The sequence below is a fragment of the Pinus tabuliformis genome, chromosome 9 (genome assembly GCF_031772625.1).
Source record: "Pinus tabuliformis cultivar Carrire ecotype Pingquan chromosome 9, CPIR1, whole genome shotgun sequence".
Taxonomy (NCBI): domain Eukaryota; kingdom Viridiplantae; phylum Streptophyta; class Pinopsida; order Pinales; family Pinaceae; genus Pinus; species Pinus tabuliformis.
The window spans coordinates 1,849,164,653-1,849,183,331 of NC_142307.1; the positions used below are offsets into that span (position 1 = coordinate 1,849,164,653).

Genomic DNA, 18,679 nt, shown 5'->3' on the forward strand with positions numbered 1-18,679 from the left:
TTTCTCTAAATTCAATCCAAACAATTCTAAAATAAATCTGTAAAACACTTTCAAGTCTACTTAATTTATTCTGCAAGAGACTGAATCAGAATCACTCTCAGAAATCTAACTGGTATTGCAACTAATTCATTTAACATGAAGGAAATCTATAACAATTGAATAGAAAATAACCATATAAACATCTCATGGAAAGCAATCAACTCTAGCTTTGAAATATATGATAGTGTTACTTTAGAATGAACAACAATCTAATGTTGAAATTAACATAACTAATTCAATAAAGAGTATCACACATATGTAACACACAACTAAATCTAGAATCTTGTCTGAACAACAAACGCAAACTAGAATCATCAATCCTCATAGTAATCAAAATGGTGCTAACTTTACAAACTAACAATAATAAACAGTTATAAGAATAAACAGAAATAATTATAACACAATTGAAGCAGTAGATCTCCTATTGACTGAGACCAAAGTCTCTAGAAGTCCCTACTGTTAGATATTCATAATATGATTATGGATGAAATGTAGTCCTCTTCATTAGAATAAAATAATACTTACAATCTGCGAATTACTAACTAGTTGCTCAATTCGCCTCACGACTTTATATAGATTTTGGAAAAATAAATGGATAGAAGCGAATCCTCGGGATTAGGGGATCATGAGGATTTCACAACACTCGTTCTAATTTCATCATAGAATAGCATTGGTCCTCTTGATCTTCCACTGTCTTCCATACTCAAGACACTGTCTTTTTTCTTTCCTAGCTGATGTTGTTATGTCGATTGAACAACAATCGTCTAATCCGTGTCGCTGCATATAAAGATAGTGAAAGTTAGTTTTTCATGCCCAGATTTATTTAATTTTCTAATAATCAATTTTACCCATCTTCTGCTATTGTTTCCTCTATTTTTATTCATAAAACGAAGATAAACATGTGAATACAAATGCTTAATTAAGCTATTTACGAGGATAAAACATACCTTTTCCTCGGCCCAACATACTCCCCTTCTTACCTTTTTGCATGTCCTCATGCAATAAGATGGTTAAGATGTAGTTTAGTTAAGGAATAAGCAGGATATACTTCCTCCTTATACCGCCTAAAAATGTTTTTCTGTTTGAGCATTGCAAAAGCTTGGTTCACTCGATGATCTGGCAAGTTATAATCACTGTGGTACCCATCTGGAGGATACTAGATAATTGGACTTTTGTATCAGCACCCTATCCAATCAGGGCCCATGCTTAGGACCATATTGTTGTATTTTTGTAAGCGAGTGGAGGCAGCTTTGAAATTTCTAAATCCAAATGGCTCCCTGTTCCTGACATTATTACTGGAGGCTTCCCATCTTTGTCTGGCTGCAGACAAATATTCTTCTTTGATTTCCTAAAAGTATTCCTTCCCTACCTATATGATGTCTATGTGGAGTGGTCCTAATTGACCCACAACACCCATTCGTTTCATGAACTGTTTGTGCTAGACAAAGAGGTGTAGGGTTTTGTGGGTTCTCCCCTAACCCATAAGTCTATGCCATATTCTCTCTTTTGAAAAGTATTATGGGCTTTAGCCCATTTGATCTGATTAGTGGCAAAGGAAAGAAAAGCTTGAAATTGGATATCCCCTATGAAGGGGCCAGGATTACTATTTAAGTCATCCTCTAAGAAAAAATTATGCATGTATAATTCACACAAAAGGCATTGTACCTGTTCATTATGTTCTTTGAAACACTTGACAAAGTCTGGGGTGGTCTTAATTTCCACCGACTTACCAACCTTAATGGCTTTAACCTTCAGTAAGAGGTATCTTTCTAGCAGGAATAGTGCATAGTTGGTGGTAGGAGCTTGGCATGACAAGGCATCTGAGTAAAGAGAGAAAATAGTCTCCATTTTCTCTTTAGCCTTCTACAACTTGACCTGTGCTTTTTCGACTTTCTTTTGTTCATCCTTGTAATTAGCGAAAGTATCATCCTCTGTGACAGTGAGTGCCTCAAATTTCTTTCGTAATTCTTGGTGTACTCATAGGGGCACTACTTCCTCTTTATGTCGAGTCAACTCCTGCTGAGTCTTGGCTAGTTCATTCTACAATTTCCTAATGACTGCTTCCCTTACCAGGGGAATGTAGTCAGGCATTTCCTTTGTCTGGACCTCATCATCCTGTGTTACCATTGGGTTAGTTTGAACAACAGCCTCAGCCACTTCTCGGGTCATACAACAATCAACTTGGGTGTTTTATTCAATATCAGTTTGAACAACAACTTCATTTGTTCTTGGGTCATATGGCAGTCTTTGTGAATATTCTCTACAGAATTGGTTTGGACAGCAACATCATTAGTGGGGAAGTCCGTTTAGGTTTCCTGTGGGAAAACACAAGGACCTTCTGTCTGCATTTCACTATTTTCTAAAAGACATTGCTCTGTTTGGGTTTCTTTTGAATAAACGAAAAGGGTCTCAATGTGGGTTTCAATATCTTCCCCAAAGCAGTGTTTTGTTTCAGTCCCTACAGTCTCCAATTATGTTTTTAATTTCTTGACCCTAACTACTTCCTTCAAACACTCTCTCAGCTGCTTAACTATTTTCTTTTGCTTCCTGTACTTTTTAAGAAACTTCCTCAATCTGTCCTTGTATGTTTTCTTTGTCATGAGGTCTTTGACCAATGGTGGTACAGCTGTATTTACTTTAGGTTCAGGTTCAAGTGGAATTGTGTCAATATCAGGATGGGGTTCTAATGGAACCATGTCTCTTGATGGATTTTCACCTTCCAGGTCTCTTTCTTCATGAGCTTCCCTCTCAGGAGACTCCAATGGAATGGTGTCTCCTGAGCAATTATCATTTTCAGGGTCTTCTTCTATATGGGCCTCATCCTCTGGGGACTTCATAAAAATAGTGCCCCCTAGTTGATTTTCACCCTCCAGGGTTTCTTCTGTAGGGTTTTCCTTAGCTAGGGATTCTAGTGGATCAGTAGCTTCTGCTTGATTTCCCTCCTTAATGGTTTCCTCTGCATGCACTTCTGCTTCAAGGGGCTTCTCCATAGAAGGAACTGGTTCCCTCTATCCTTCCAAATTATCAGTAAATGGCAGGGTTTCATCATGACCAGGACTACTAGCAGGGGCAGATTGGTTGGGGGCATAATTTTTCCCTTCAGAATTCCTAGATAGCTCCCTTCCTTCACCGAATGTCCCCATATTCTCCAGTACTCGGGCAACCTCTTCCTCATAGTCTTACAAAGAGTCATCTTGTGGACTTGGAGGGGGCATGTGAGATGGCCCTACCTCATCTATTTGAATTGGGGTGTGTTGCTGTGACTTTATCCTCGCAGAGCATCTTCGCTTTACTGGGCCTGAGGCCAAAGAGGGATTCTTCCTTTTCTGTGTCCTTTTCGGACTTGTCACTCTTGGCCCCTGTTGTTCAGTCACTGGGTTTTCTATAGGTGGGGTCAAAGTAGGATTTACAAGGTTATCCCAGGTTAGTTGCTGCTGGGCCAGTCCATGAATGATGATTAATTTGATCAGCCCATGATGGCTGATGACTATATGTGGGTCCTTTGCCTTTCTGACCTGATGAGCAACATCATGCAATACAAAATTTAAATAAAATGGCAAGTTAACTGTAATTTTCTATTTCAAAATAGCTAACAGTTTAAGTTGACGAGGTTTTACCATGTCCTGTCGTCCATTGCACGTGATATACCTCTGCACAATGGCTGCCAATTCCTGCCATGGTTGTCTTAAAGTTGTAGGGTGAACCCCTTTTCCTTTTTGCACCAATTGCTCGTCTGGGTCCTGAAATACTGTGACTACATCCTACAGAAAAACATATTTGTCTGTCCATCTCGTTCCTTCAGCTAGAAGTCCAGAGACTTCAACTATGATAGCTTCAGAGACCGTTATGTTCCTACCTTTCAGCGTGGTGTGGCCATTCTATAAATTTTGCAGAAATTCAAGTGTCATTTCCTCATGAAATCACTGTAATTTGGTCAAGTATTGTAGCCAGTTGACGTGCTCAAGAATCACACGAGCCTGGTCTAAAACCCTGAGCATTGTGGGTTCACTTCAAATGGATTTTCCTCCAATGGTTGTTGTTTCTCTGTGGCTGGTTCACTTTCATGCACTTCTCTCACACTTTCACAGTTTGGAACAACACCAAAGAACGTTAAAGCTATTGAAAAAAGTAATGATGTTGTTTTGAGAGTTAATATCGAAAGACATTATGTTATTTGTCTCATTAGCAATATTTGGCGTAGGATCATAATCAATTCACATGTTATACATAATGGTTGCCTTCTTCCCTCCAATCAGAAACGGTTTGATAATTATTACACACACGCATTCATCATGCAATCCTTTAACCAGAAATCAGTTTAATAATCATCACACAATCTATCCATAAATTGTCACACATGTTTTTCATAGCAGACCATCCCCCCTCCAATTAGAAAAGGGCATCCACCCCCACCAAGCATGGGAAAAAGGGAGAAAGTGTCGATAAATAATAAATGTAGGTGACCAATCAATAAAAGTGGCATAAAATACGACAATGGCGATCAGAGAAGTACATGTCAAAAGATTTGAAATGCCTGTAAAATAAAACAGATATTTAGATCATTATGTAAATAGATATTTAGATTAGGTGGTGTTATCACTCAGGTTGTCCCTTGGCTCCTTAAGGGATACGGCCAAGGTAACCACAAACCAATCTTTGGGCTGCAGGTCCTAGCCTACCTGCAGCCAGAGAGGGCTCTCTCTTTATGATTTAACTTTGTTTTGGGTTGATTTTAGGCTAGTTATGGTGTACAAGGGTTTTTGTTTTGATTTTGGTGGGAAGGAGATGTTTTCAAGCAGAGTTGGGATGCATAGTGTGAGAATTTCAAACCATTGGGCATGGAGTCATGGATTAGGGCTTGTTGTTGCGTTTTCTTGGTCACAAGAGGAATATAGAGCAGGATAGCTACACATAGAACAATATCAGGCTGGAATAAAGATGGAATGAAGGTCAGAAATGAAAGGCAACTAAGAATCTTTCATTAACTAACATAGAGGGAAGGTGGATGAGAGTTTGTCTAGGAGTAGTAAAGAATTCCTAAAAAACAGTCATATATGAAAGAAACAGGGTAAACATGATCATTTAAGTATGCATATTCATAACCATTTCAGAGGAAAACATATAGAAATAACAAGAACTGAGCATAGGGTGTAGTCAAGCAAAACCTAAGCTATTCTTTTTTCTTGCTATTTAGATAGTAACACAATTGTGCAGGAACATAATAAACTGTTTACCTGTAAACAGAGGTAGAAAAAATTATTGAGCCATGTAGTAGCACAGGAATTCCACAGTCACTCTTTAACCATTAATAACACAATAGTCATTTCTTCATCCAAAGCATTCCAGCAGTCTTTGATTACAGAGCTTCTCAAAAATACAGCACAAGTCCAGCATGAGGAATATCAGCCAACCAACCCTTTAAACAATGAATTAGGGTGGTTTATATAGGGAAAATATCTAAAAATATCTATTACAGCAGACCTAAAACAGGTCTGAGGGAAATAACTTCTTTAACCTAATTTTTGTCTCGAATTTAATGCAGGAAAATATCTTTGAGTTGCGCTGGAGGCAACGATATCAAAATGAGTTAATATGGTGTCCTTTTGGCTCTGTGCTGTTCATTTAGCCATAGCTGTGCATTGGGCTTTGATCCCCTGCTCTCGAGTGGTTTTGATGTGCATTAACAGTGATCTGAGAGCCTTAGATGGCTTCACCGTTTTCTTTGACTTTGCTTTGGGGGTCTTTAATGTTCAACTGCTTTGGTATTGCCGATCTGATACTCTTTGCCACTTCACTGATACTCTTTTAGTTTAATCTGGGCTTCGTCTTTCCTCTGATACTCTTGAATTTGTCAAATCGCCCCTTTTCTGAACCTTCATGAAGAAATCATGTCAAACTGCGCATTTTCAGGCCTGCTGGAAGCCTAGTCACAGGCAGCTTTCCATTTTGATCATTTTTTCTTAGCGATGCGCGATCAAAAACTGCCTCATTTTTTCATTATGGGCATCCTTCATTGCGTATTCGCTCTTCGCGCCATTTTTTGGTGACGACGTCAGCAGTGGGTCCTGGTACGGCGGTGACGTCGCAGGGTGACATGGCAGTACGGCGGGGTGACGATGTGGCACCAGACCCAGTGGCGGGTTGATGCGGGGGTGACGTAGTGCTGTCGTGGCGATGACATTAGGGGCGGAGGGACAAAAGGCGGTTTGTGGTTTCATCAGACCGCCTTCTGTACGAGAGCGGTATTTGTCAGAGGGGCTCCGACGCAATAAAAGGCGGACACCTGTCTTCTGTACGACGGCAAAACCGCCGGGCTATCGGAGGATAACCGCCGATCATCAGGGCGGATCCGAAATCGCCGAGAGCCGTTGGATCAGGGTGGGCGGATCAGAGGGCTGACGGAATGCGAAGCTGGCGGCAGGTTTATATGCGGGGGCTCGCCCAAATATTAAATTAATATTTATGTGCGGGGGGTCAAAACTTTGGGAAATACGGGTTCTTGAGGCCTCGGAAGGGGTCCGATAAAAAAAGGGATTTTATGCATAGGAATGAGTCCTAATGCATTTTTAGAAGGGTTTTATGTGTTTTGAGAAGGGCTTATGGCCAAAAAAGGGGTTTATGCCTTGGGGAAGGTAAAACATGGCCAAGGATGGATTTTATACATTTGGAGGGGGATTTTATGCATAGGAATGAGTCCTAATGCATTTTTAGAAGATGGTTTGAGGGGCAAGCTGAGGGTTCTGGCTAAGTTTCAGGCAAACTTAGCGATTCCCAAGCATAGTCAAGGTTATCTTTCAACCAGAGGGAGGGGATATGTACATAGGGGAGCTATTTAGTGCTTTTTAGTAAGGGGAAGGGAAAATAGATAGGGATTTACATAATAATGTTAGCAGTTAATATGAATTTGTGAGGTGAAGTGTAGGGGAGAGACTAAGTTTGTGAACTGAAACTTTAAAACATAGGAAGTGACTGAACTGTGGAGAAATGATTTTTACACAAGAAATGTGGCTTCTTTTCACAGAAGAAAGTCAAAGCTTGACTTAGTTTTTTTACAAAAATGAAGTGGTAACAGGACTGGTTGGGCAGATCCCAAGGTCCTCAAGGGGATGTTAGTGAGTGATTTGGGGAATAAGAAGAGGGGGAGTTAGACATGCCTCGCTTGAGTTGCTCCAAGGGAAAATTGCCTCAAACTGTGATCTGAATAGATATAACACTTGAAAAGATGAAATGGATCACATAGCTTGATTCTGCAACCACAAAACTACTTACCCAGCCTACTTGCCTAACATTTTTTCTTCTTTTTGTATGGGTGCACTTAGACTTGCAGACCCTGATTATCTTCTTTTCTTTTGACTGCCCTCCTATCTAAATGTACCCTTATATCTTTCAAGGGCCCAGATTAAGCAGTTGGGCTCCTTCATTTCTCTACCTAGCTACTGATCTGCCAAGTTTAAGCTGTTTGGACATATATTCATTCTCTATTTTCTAAAACAAGTAATTTAAACCTAGGGAAGCCAAGATTAAGCTGTTTGGCTTTCCCTTATCTGTAATACTCTTCAAAAATGGTATGATTCTTCAAAATGGAACTTCTTGGAAATATGGAACCTTGCAGCATGAAAAGATGACATATTTGGCATGTAAAACAGTCAATCATGAAATATGAAACCTATTGCAATAGGAGGCTAACAGGTGGAAAAGTGACAAACGCATGACCGGCAATAAATATTGATGATTGTCATTAAAGTGATTAGACAATATTGATATAATGCATATAAGATATAGGTTACCATGCATGTTGACTAATTAAATTAGAAATGTTGTTCAAATGGAAAATTTTCCTTTAGAAATGAATCCATAGGTGGTAATAGGATAGAGAGTATTTGGCAGTGTAACATAGTACTTCAATACCACAAGCAGAGCCACTGCTACCAACAGGCATTCATAGCCTTGACAAGATTTCTTCTTAACCACAAAAATGAGCCAAGGTCCTCCTTTTAGTATTTAGATGATTCTCCTTTTCTTGCTATAAAGAGACCACTATGTTGGCATGGTAACTAGATAATCATAGTGCCATTCACTAGGATATAACAAAGTGATCAGGTTGGCTCGTGATGAGATCCCCTGTCCTTCTGACAATTTTAATTATCAAGAAGGTCATTACCTTGGTGTGGTGGCCATAATGGAATGCCACCCGCTACATCCTTATGATCATAGTAGGTTGGCTTGTACTGAGACCCTCTATCCTCTTTAAGACAATGTTTGTTGCATTTTCATATTTTCATATTTTGATGCTTTTATTGTAAATAGAGGGAGTCTCATTTACTCCTTAAGAGTCAGGGATGGCATAAGAAGTAAAAAAATTGCCAATGAAATTTATGCTTTTACCTCCATATCATCATATCAAAGGGATTTATCTATTTGAAAGCGTGAAAGATAAACCAACATGGTATTAAGATAATAAATCATTTGATGATGTGTCCAAAGGGAAGATATTCAGCCAATCATTATAGAGATGCACCATGTCAACTTTTGAATAAAGATGACCATCAAAAGGTTTCATAAATCATAATGGTATATGTTTTTCTTTATCTTAGGCACAAATCCAACCAAATGCTTTTATTCAAAACATAGAAGAGAAAGAAAATGGAAAAAATAATGACCGGTGATAAAACAACAAAAAGAAATCACAGCTATTCATTCTACTCAATAGTGGTTGTTCAATTGATTGAACAACAATCGTTCAATAAATTGAACAACAAAACACACAAAAAGATTAGTGTTGTTCAATTGATTGAACAGCAATCGTTCAATCGATTGAACAACAAAACACACAAAAAGTGTTGTTCAATTGATTGAACATCAATCGTTCAAATGATTGAACATAAATCATTCAAACAATTGAATAGCGATCGTTCAATCGATTGAACATCAAAACAAAAAAAGTGTTGTTCAATTGATTGATCAACAATCATTCAAATGATGAGCATAAATCATTCAATCGATTGAACAACAAAACACACACAAAAAGTGTTGTTCAATTGATTGAATAGAAATCGTTCAAACGATTGAACAACAATCGTTCAATCAATTGAACAACAATCGTTCAATCGATTGAATAGCAATTGTTCAATCAATTGAACAAAAAAACACAAAAAGTGTTGTTCAATTGATTGAACAACAATCATTCAATCGATTGAGCAACAATTGTTCAATCGATTGAATATCAAAACACACACAAAAAAAAGGTGTTGTTCAATTGATTGAACAACAATTGTTCAAACGATTGAACAATGAAACACACAAAAGGAATTAGTGTTGTTCAATTGATTGAACAACAATTACTAAACACACCCAAAAACAAGAGAAATCCTCATATTTACATGGTGATACCTAACAAGATTGCAACCAACCATAAAAGAATATATACATTATTTACAGCTGAAAAAAGATACATTTTTATGAGAGCAAAGTTATCAGGTCATCACTCCTTGCAGCTAAAATTTGCATAGTGGGGTCATCACGTACCTATTCACAAAAAGACTCTTTGGTGAGTGGTTTGTGATAAAGACATTCCCGATGCCCATTCACCATTAAAGAATGGCCAGACCCGTCAATGGTATTCAGAGTGAGAGTGCCATTGTAATCTACTTCTTGAATTTCATAAGGGCCAAGCCACCTTGTCTGTAACTTGCCCGAAAAGTCTTGGAATCTGGAGTCATAGAGGAGTGCCCCATCTCGTTTTTGAAATGTCTTCTTTTTAATAAGATTGTCGTGCCACTTTGCACTTTACTACTGAATAACTACGGTGCGTTGTAGAGCAAGTAGTTGAGTCTCATCCAATTCATTTAGTTATTGAAGTCATTTGGTTTGTGCCTCTATCAGATCCAATCCCACTTCCTGAGTTGTTCTGAGAGTATTTATTTCAAATTCAATAGGAAAGATAGGTTCTTTGCCAAATACAAGTTGGTACAGAGAATATCCAATAGTATTTTTCCAAGTTATGTGATAGGCCCAGAAGGCCTCTAGTAGTCTAGCAACCTAGTCTTGCTAATGTGTTGAGACTGTCTTGGTCAAAATTGCTTCGATGACCTTATTGGTGCTTTTAAGTTGCTCGTTTGCCTACGGGTGATACAGGAAAGTGACTCTATGTGTAATGTGGTGGTTCCTTAGAGTGGCTATAATCTTGTGTCCTACAAATTTCCCTCCTCCATCTGTTATCACTTCCCGAGGTAAACCATACCACACAAATAGCCCAAAAAAGAAATTAATTACAGCTTCTTCTGTAGCTCTTGGAAAATCTATTGTTTCTACCCACTTTGTTACATAATATGTGGCAACTAGTATGTAGGCATTTTGGTTTGATGGTGGATGAAATGGGCCAACAAAATCCAATGCCCATCGTTTGAAAGGTTCTATTACCAATTGGGGCTGTAGCAGCATTTCATCAAATTGACCAAGCCAGCCCATCCATTGGCAGCTATCACAAGCCTGAACGTATTTCTTAGCATATTTAAAAATAGTGAGCAATAATAGCCCATTTGTAGTACCTTATGCCCTGTTCTACAATCTTTGAAGTGTCCTTCGCAGCGCTTGTCATGGCAAGCCTTTAGGATGTCATAAATTTCATCCTCACGAATGCATTTGTCTATACACATATCAGACCCTGTATGAAAAAGGTATCTACCAATCCAAGAAAATCGGGCGCTACGCTGGACAATCTGTTTCCTTTCCCTTGCTGTCAAGTGCCTGGGCAGCTTTCCTACTGCTAGATAGTTTGCTACATCTGCATACCATGGTGTTTTGACTGCTACAGAAAACAAATGTTCATCTAGAAATTAGTTATCCACTACTAATGGATCATTTATCTTTGGAACTCGAGACAAAAAATCAGTGACTGGGTTTTCCTTCCCTGGATGATCTTTGATGGTGATATCAAACTCCTACAAAAGTAACAACCAACAAGTCACTTGACCATTTGTAATAGGTTTGTTAGCTAAGTACCTAATGGCAGAATGATCAATATATAAAAAAACTTGATAGCCAGTTATATAATTTCTAAATTTGTTTATGGCATAAATGACAACTAAGAATTCTTTTTCTGTTACTCTATAATTAAGTTCAGTAGCAGTAAGATTTTTGTTGATATAATATATAGCGTAAGGTTTTTTGTCCTCCTATAGGCTGAGGACAGCGACTGTTACTGCATCTGACACGTCCAAGGAGGTATGAAAGGGCAATTCCCAGTTAGGTCAACATAATACTGGTGCATTGAAACTAAAGTTGTGTCACATTTGTCAGACCATTTAAAGTCAACATTTCTAGTTAAATCATATAAAGGCTCAACAATTGGTGAATTTTTTTTGATAAACCCGCGATAATAACTTGCATATCCAAGGAAGCTACATACCTCCTTCTGATTACAGTGTGTAGGTAGTAAGAAAATCACCTATATCTTTGCTACATCTACCTATATCCCTGCTGCAGAATTGTAATGTCCCAGGATTACACCTTCTATCATCATCATGTGACATTTGACATTGCTTAAACACAGCCTAGTAGCAATGCATTGTTCCAAAACCTTCTCTAATGTTTGTAGCACTTGATCAAAGTCATGCCCATATGGGGTAAAGTCATCCATGTAAAATTCAAGTCCTTCATTTATCAGATCAACAAAAAATTTGAGTATAGCTCTTTGAAAAGTAGATGGGGCATTGCATAAGTCAAGCGGTAACACTCTATAAACGAATGTACCCCACAGACAGGTAAAGGTTGTTTTATCTTGGTCTTCAGGGGTGATTTGAATCTGATTGTAGCCATTGAAGTCGTCTAAAAAAGAAAATAACTTCTTCCCTTCTAGGGTACCAAGGACTTGATCAATAAATGGAAGAGGGAAGTGATCTTTCTGTGTTGCCTTGTTCAATTCCCAATAATCCACACAGATACGCCACTTCCCATTTTTCTTGGGGACAACTACCAATGGAGAGACCCATTTTCTATCTAAAATGGGATAAATGAAATTCACGTCTAATAGCTCTTCTTTTACAATGTCCTTGAGATGCGGATTCAATCTCTGCTGAGGCTGCCGGATAGGATGAGCATCCTTTTCAGTGTAGATATGATGTGTACATAACTGTGGGTTTATGCCCTTCATGTCAGGATAGTCCCAGGCAAAAGCCCCTTTATATTTTTGCAGGACCTAAATGATTTTTTGTTGTTGGTCACTGTCCAGGCTATCATTAATGTTTAAAACCTTGCCTGGTTCAATTTCAATAGGCTTGCTGTTATGAACAGCAGTTGTCTGGATATGCTGATCATCAATATCTTTCAAAGGGTCTTCCAAGGCTTCATTATCAAGAATTGCTTTTAACATTTGACATTTTACATTATTCACATTAGCTGGCTGATTGATAAAGTTGTTGATAACATCATCTTCAGTCTGATTCTTGAATTCAAGTGCCTCTGCTACTGTAAGTGGCGAAAAAATGCTTTCTTCCAGGAATGTGGGTGGTTGTTTATGTATTTTTACAATGGGTAGACTTGGTTTGGAAGGAGGATATAAAACAATATTTTTTGCAGCATCCCCTTTAGAAATGGTCATGATGCCCTCTCGGAAGCCTATATAAGCGCCAGTAGTTTCCAGCCAAGGTCACCCCAAAATTAGAGGGTGCCCATCCAATCGATTCTTTAGGTTTATAACGAGAAAATATACTGGATATTCCCATGAATCAACATAAATTGTAATATCCTGTAAAGTTCCCTCTAGTCTTACCACCGAACGATCAACAAGTTCTAGCAGGGTGGTGGTTGGTTCCAGAGTTGTAATACCAAGTGTCTTACAGGTTTCTGTTGTTAAGATGTTAATGGCTACACCCAAATCAACTAATGTGTTTGGAAAGGAGCGGCCATATATTTGAACCGTAACTATGGGATTCCCAGGATCTTCATACTTTACCGAACTTTCCCCTCCCAAGAGAAAATCAAACAAGGTCCCTACAACGTGATTAGTGGGTGAAGATTTTGCTTTCCTCATAGGCTTCTTCACACATAGCTTTTTAATTGTTTTAGCATAAATAGGAATATCCTGTATGGCCTAGAGGAGAGGAATTTTAATACAAATATTTTTTAGTTCCCCTACAAGATCAAAGTCTAGATAAACAACTAGTTTAGGTACTGTTAACCTTTTAGGGAATGGGGGAGAAGTAGCTATTAGTTTTTCAGGGTCTTTATGCTCATTTGTATCTTCTCCATGTTTTATTTTTATGTCAGTCACAATCAATGGTGTATGTACAGGTGGGGTTTCTAACTCAGTTGATGGTTGGTCGATGTTTTCCTCAGGGTTGATGATGTGTCCTGACCTCAATCTAAGTTCATTACATTCTTTTTGTTCAATCTCATAGTCTGAGCTTTTGACAATTTGCACCAACTGAACTGGTCCGTTATTGGGATTCATATTCGGTTGAGCTGGAAATTGAGGACACTGAAGGGGCTGAGGATTTTGCTGTAATGGATATGGGGCTGATAATGTAGGTTGAGGTTGAGGACCTATCCCCATAGGTGTATTGTATATCACTAAAGTTTGTTGCCAATTCAGAGACCAATTCAGATTTTTTGAAGTAGAGGAAGGCCACTGTGATGGATATGGATTACCTTTCTAAACATGAGTAAAAGGAGAATTCGACCAAGCATTACCCGGAAAGGACTGAGTTTTCGAAGGTGTCATAGGAAATGGTTGGGATTACCAATTTGAGTAAGGTGATTGACCTTGCCATGCTGCCCTGGGGTTCTAGTGTTGATCAAATGATGAAGAAGGAAAGAACTGGGATGTGTCTTATGACATACCTGTGGCTTTAGTCTGCCACTATTGACGTTGGTTCATTAAGTATAATGGTTCTATCTCTTCTTCTGCTTCTTTGAAAACTGCTTTCAGCCCTAGAAGTGATGGACATTGCTCAGTGGTGTAATCCTTCATGCAGATGGCACATGTCTCAACCATGTCCAATGGACACTCCCATTGGTTGTGCTTCTTCTGGCAATGTGTGCAGAAAATGATCAAGTTTTTTTCTGCTAAGGCTTCTTTATGTTTAGCCTATAGGACGTCCAATTGCATTGTAAGGGTTCCCAAGATGTTCGTCTTGAAGTCTTCCAGAAGGTTACCAATTTCCATTCTTGTTATGCCTCCACTGTGTGGTTTGCTTATTCTTGTCATAGGATCTCAGCTTCCTGACCTAGTGCGTGTGCTACCTCGCGAACACCTGATACACAAGAGAACGATTTCATCATAATCCTCTTGAGAAATATCTCCCTTCCCCATAAAATTTAGATTTTCTATCCATTCTTCTTTCATTCCCTTAATTAAGATGGCTCTCAGGATTTATTTTGGTAATGTGGAGTGAGGGGATATCTACAAATTATAGTGAAACCATTCTACATATTCTTCTAGAGTTTCATTATCCTTTGCAATCATCTTAAAGATTTCATATTTTAATTCCCTAGTCCTACAAAAGTCTTGGTATCTTGTGAGGAAGGAAGTTTTCATGTCATCCCAAGAGTTAATAGTACGTCTGCCTAAACCCATGAACCACCTCAAAGCTAATCCTTTCATAGTATAAGAGAACAAATTTAATTTTTTAAGATCAGTGGTATAATCATATCCTCTATAGAGGACATCAAACTTGAATAAGAAAGCATCTGGATCCTCTGTGATCATCCCATGAAAGGTTGGAAGATTTTGCAAGGGAATAGCTTTCATAGGGGCATTGGCTACTGGATCGACTATGGGGTATTCCAATGTCGAGGTCTGGCCTTGAGGTGGTAGATTCACCATTTGGTAAAAAATGTGCCAATATCCTTTAGGGGGTGCTACTTGAGTAAGTGGAGGATTCTCAACCCGAGATGGATTTGCAGCACTGCCTAGATCTGGGATCGCAGGAGATCCTAGTTCAGACAACTATGGCCCTACCTTAGCAGTCCCACTGGTTTCCCCCTCTCCTTCTCTTAAATTGCACGATTTTCCCTCTTGTAAAGGATCAGAATGTAAATTTTCTGTACCCTGAAAGCTTTGTTCAGATCCTCCAATTTGGCTATGAATCTTAGCATAAGCTGCAGATGGTGATCCTGCTACTTGAGGGATTACAGTAGGGATTTTTCTAGATACAGTCCGGGGTCCTACTAATGCTTGAGACTCTGCTTTTCTTACGATTTCGTCTATAAAAGTTGTTCTCCCAAGGTTCACTGATCCCTTTGGTTTTGTGGATTTAGGTGGGGGGTTCTGATCTTTTTCTATATTTTTATTCCTAGTCATTCATAAAAACTATTCCTATTTAACCTCTATGCATTTGCTAAAAAGTGGGTTGGTGAGTAAGCAATTTACTTGTTGGTTACACAGGTTCTTACCTCTCGTTTTTAAAACCCAATTCTTTTAAAGCAAGATAAAAAGAAATCACTTTGAATCACTCTCCCCAGCAACGACGCCAAAATGTTGGTGCACTAAGATGTCTTATTATAAGAAATATCAATGCCTACATTAATCATCAACCCAGGGCAAGTCTTTTTATTTCAAGAGTGCCAGCGTTCTATATATAGTGAGTTCAGAGGTCAACTCATAATGAAAGAAGTTGGAATCATTGCAATTGCTAATGTCTATTTCTCTAAATTCAATCCAAACAATTCTAAAAGAAATCTGTAAAACACTTTCAAGTCTACTTAATCTATTCTACAAGAAACTGAATCAGAATCACTCTCAACAATCTAACTAGTATTGAAACTAATTCATTTAACATGAAGGAAAGCTATAACAATTGAACAACAAATAACCATATAAACATCTCATGGAAAGCAATCAACTCTAGCTTTGAAATCTGTGATAGCGTTACTTTAGAATGAACAACAATCTAATGTTGAAATTAACATAACCAATTCAATAAAGAGTATCACACATATGTAACACACAACTAAATCTAGAATCTCATTTGAACAAAAAATGCAAACCAAAATCATCAATCCTCACAGTAATTAGAATGGTGCTAACTTTACAAACTAACAATAATAAATAGTTATAAGAATAAACAAAAATAATTATAACACAATTGAAGCAATAGATCTCTTATTGACTGGGCCCAAAGTCTCCAGAAGTCCCCGCTATTAGATATTCAGAATATGATTATGGATGAAATGCAGTCTTCTTCATTAAAATCAATAACAAAGTTACAACATCACCATGATGAAAGTATTATATGTCCAAAAAGAATAGTTACAATCTATGAATTCCTAACTAGTTGTTCAATTCACCTCACGACTTTATATAACTTTTGGAAAAATAAATGGATAGAAGTGAATCCTCAGGATCAGGGGATCCTAAGGATTTCGCAACACTCAATATGATTTCATCATAGAATAGCATTGGTCCTCCTGGTCTTCCGTTGTCTTCCATACTCAAGACGTTGTCTTTTTTCCTTTCCTGGTTGTTGTTGTTATATCGATTGAACAACAATCATCCAATCTGTGTCCCTGCATATAAATATAGTGAAAGTCAATTTTCCATGCCCAAATTTATCTAATTTGTTAATAATTGATTTTACCCAACTTTTGTTGTTGTTTCCTCTATTTTTTCATAAAACGAAGATAAACATGTGAAGAAAAATGCTTAAATTAAGATGTTTTCGAGGACCTTTTCCTCGGCCCAACACTTTGTTTGGAAGGATAGCACCTGGAATGAGGTCAATATGATGGCTAATACTTCTAATGAGAGGCAATTCATCAGGTAAGTCATCCACTACAATATCAATAAATTCATTCAACATGCTTTTAATTTCTTTTGGAAGATCATTCAAATTTGTACTTGTACAGACTACCTTCGGCTTATCGATCAAGGAAAAATTTATCTCCTCATGCTTGATTTCTTGAATCAATTCTTTCCCACGAAGTAACATTACCTTGTATTGGTCTTCTTCTGGTACTTTTTATTCTTCAAAGGAAAAAGTACATGCTTTTCACCATCCTTTTCAAAAGTGTAGGTATTTCTCCTTCCATCGTGCATTTCTTTCTTGTCATATTTCCATGGCCTTCCAAGTAAGATATGACATACATCCATAGGCATAACATCACAAAGAAATTTATCCTTATAACTTCCTATTTGAAACTCCACTTCACATTGTTCATTAACTAGTAGCTGATGTCCTTTTTGCAACCATGAAACTTTGTAAGGAGTATGATCTTAATTTTTCTTAAATTAAACTTTTCTACCATTTCAATATATACTAAATTATCAATACTCCCACTATTAATAATAACTTTACAACATTTTCCTCCTGATTTACAAACAATTTTGAACAATGTTTTTCTTTGTGTGGGTTCCTTTACTTCTTCTCGAGATTTTAATAAAGTTCTTTTCATCATTAAGGATTCACCAGTTTCAAGTGCATTTTCATGTGTAGAGGATTGTACACTTTCTGTATCAGTTTGTGTTATATGTGTGCTTCCTTGATTAGAAAATATTTCTAGACATTCATTAGCCTTATGACCAACTTTGTTACATATATAACATCTTACCACAAAAGATCGACCTCTACCTCTTTGATATGGTCTTCGTCCTCTGTAATCTCCTCTTGATGATTCTACCTGTTGTGAACTTCCGCTTTCTTCTCTTTGAAATCTTCCACTAAAAATTTCACTGCTTGATTGTCCTTAGCTTGATGATCCTTTGTTGAATTGTCCTCTGCCTCTTACTTTGTTTCCTACTGTTCCTCTTTGACTCTGATTTCATGCCATTTTTCTTCAACCTTAAGAGTTATCTGGTAAGTTTCTTCAACTATTTTTAGAGACAAAATATTCAATTCATCTTGTATTTCGAATTTCAATCCATTAATGTATCTAGCTAATTTTTTTTCATCGGTTTCTAGATGACCAGATCTTATACTCAATCTATAAAACTCCTCTGTATATTCTTTTACAGACATAAATTTCTGCTTAAGATTTTGCATTTGGCGAAAGAGATTTAATTGATAATCTTAAGGAAGAAATTTACCTTTGAGCTTAGCCACCATCCGATCCCAACTAGTGATCTTTCCTTTGTTTCGATTTCTCCTTTCAGCTTGCACGTTGTCCCACCATAACACAACATGTCCCTTTAATCTGGTCACTGCGAACTTAACCTTTTTCTTGTCCGCTACACCTTCATAATCAAAATATTTTTCGATGGCACTGATCCAATTGATCAATTCTTCAGGATTTAAACTACCTTCATACATAAGAACGTCCAATATTGGCTTGGCACTTATTCCCATGATCATCTTGACAATCTTCTCTTCTGAAGTTTCTTCTTGAACTTCTTCTTCTGAGCTTTCTTCCACTTCACTGATATCACCAATGTCGACATCTCTTTGACGTGTTGTCTCCAATGTATCCAATCTAGTTCTAATATGTCTTACTTCATTAAGTAAGACCTAGTTTGCAGTTGATCTTCCTTGACCAATTCCAACTCCTCTTACTCCTCTAGCTCTATGATCCATTTCTTATGAAAATAAAATATAATAATCTTTTATTTAAAATAACCCTCTAAAATGCCAATATAAAAATGATATGTGTTTTATTAATATGGAATATGTCCCTTCCACTATAGCATTTTATGACTCATTGAAAATAA

At 37.7% G+C, this 18,679-nt stretch overlaps 1 long non-coding RNA gene across 2 annotated transcripts in view; it reads right to left on the bottom strand.

Moving 5' to 3' along the window:
- Positions 1-498: 498 nt before the first annotated feature.
- The window catches only part of LOC149156228 (uncharacterized), a 33,963-nt gene continuing 15,782 nt past the window's right edge, over positions 499-18,679 (bottom strand). Inside the window, exon 4 of one of the 2 annotated variants that reach the window (XR_016263704.1) lies at positions 499-816. This is a non-coding gene — a long non-coding RNA (uncharacterized LOC149156228). Of the gene's footprint in view, positions 817-16,220; positions 16,546-18,679 lie in introns of those variants that run through there. The other variant, XR_016263705.1, reaches the window with a different exon arrangement.